We start from the raw sequence: 2,210 nt of genomic DNA, 5'->3' as shown, positions 1-2,210 counted from the left end.
ATGTTGACAAATATAGAAAAGGTATGAATGAGACTGTATTGTGAAGATATCGTCTCATTCATACCTTTTTCTACATGTATATATAAATATATACATACATACATACATACATATATATATATATATATATATATATATATATATATATATATATATATACACACACATACACACACACACACACACACATATAAATAACATATATATACATGTATGTATATATGAATGTACCTATATCGATCTATCTACCTACCTTCTTACTTATCTATCTATCTATCTATACATCTTTACATCTACCTACCTATCTATCTACCTAAATATTTATCTATCTATATATCTATCTCTTCATCATTCCATATCTATACACACATGTCTGTCTATGTGTGTGAGTACACGAAAACAGTATTTTTCCCATCCGCTTTCATACGGTTGTGAGGGACAGTAATCCTCTGGTAATAACCTTTTCTGTAATTTGACAAATCAGCTTTGCTAATGGAAAAAGAGCCTTATTACAGCATTGTGTGACACGAATGGAGACAGTGATATCGTCTGTAAATCATTATTGATCGGTTTATCTATCTGTGGTATGTCTAGTCATCTATGTAAAGCTTTCAGTGCCGGATCTACAAAGGCCAGATGCTCCCTATAATGTTGGGTTTTACTTCGATAACTTTTGAGTTCACGTCACTGTAAAGGTAAATTTTGTTATTGGTGATGAAAGGAAAAAGAAAACAATAGTAAAAAAATTCAAATGTTAAAAGGATACTGAATTGTGTCGGTTTCACGTCACACATTTTAATTATGATATGTCATTTATGATTTTCATTAATGTCATTGTTATTATTATCCTTGTCATTATAGTTATTGTCATAATCGTTATTATTAGGGCTCTTAATATCATCCATTTCATTATCATCAATATTGTAATTTCATTGTAACTATTACTATAATTGGTATTACTGTTGCCATTAATATTATCATCAATATCATTATCATTAATATTTTCATTGTTATTTTTGTTTTAGTTATCATTACCATTGTCATTATTACTATTATTATCATCCTCATTATCATTATTACTATCATCCCTATCATAATTATTAATGCTAGATCATTGTTGCTGTTGTCATTATCATTATTTTTATAAGAATTATTGCTATTATTATTATCATCATCATCATCATTATCACTTCTATTATCACTATCATAATCCTCAGCAACATCATTATTGTTTATTACCATCATTATTATCGTTGTTACTGATAGACAGAGAAAGAAAGATTTCCAGTAAATGCTATCATTTCGCTCAACCTATTTTCGTTGTTATTTCTAAAAAAAAAAAAAAATAATAATAAAATAAAAATAATAATAAAAAATAAAAATAAAAAACTTTCAGAAAAAGAAGAAAACTGTCACAGCAGCAACACAAAGAGAAAACGGAGTCAAATTATCGAGGGATATCTTTAGAATACATAAATTGGGTGTATATGTGTGTGCATGTAGATAAGAATGTATGTATATTGTATGCATACATATATGTATATTTGTAGGTATGTTTGTTTGTATGTATATATATATGTATGTAATTGCGTGCCTGTATGTGTATGCATGCATGTATGTATGCATGCATGTAAGTATATATACATACATATATACATACATGCATACATGTATGCATGTATGTATGTATATGTACTTACATACATATATATATGTGTGTGTGTATATGTATGTATGTTTGTATGTATGCGTATGTATGCATGTATGTTTAAGTGTATGTAGATATATATGTATGAATGGATGTGACCTGTTGTGCTTTTTTTTTTTTTTTTTTTTTTGAAAGGATCTAAAAAATTAAACTGATTGACTTTTTTTTTCCATAGTTTTCACTGAAATCATAGCATATTCAAATCAATTATATCTTTAGCGCAAACAGCATCAGGATAACATTAAAATTCTAGAACCATTTCTTTCGGATAGATATATAATTTACATTACATTTTAGGTCTCGAAGACTCGCTAAATGTGGGAAACTGACCTAAATCTATTTAAAATTTTGTTGATTATCATTTAGCTTAATTTTCTATCCATAACAATCCCTAAAAAAAGAAAAAAAAGTCACATAAGAACAGTGTTTCATAAATTTTTTAAATTGTTCCGAACAGGATGTCTTTGTCCTTTCGAAGCTTCGAGACTCATTTCATTGTTCT

Source organism: Penaeus vannamei, chromosome 40 (genome assembly GCF_042767895.1).
Source record: "Penaeus vannamei isolate JL-2024 chromosome 40, ASM4276789v1, whole genome shotgun sequence".
Taxonomy (NCBI): domain Eukaryota; kingdom Metazoa; phylum Arthropoda; class Malacostraca; order Decapoda; family Penaeidae; genus Penaeus; species Penaeus vannamei.
The sequence above is the reverse complement of the archived record's forward strand: the minus strand, read 5'-3'. Positions refer to the sequence as shown.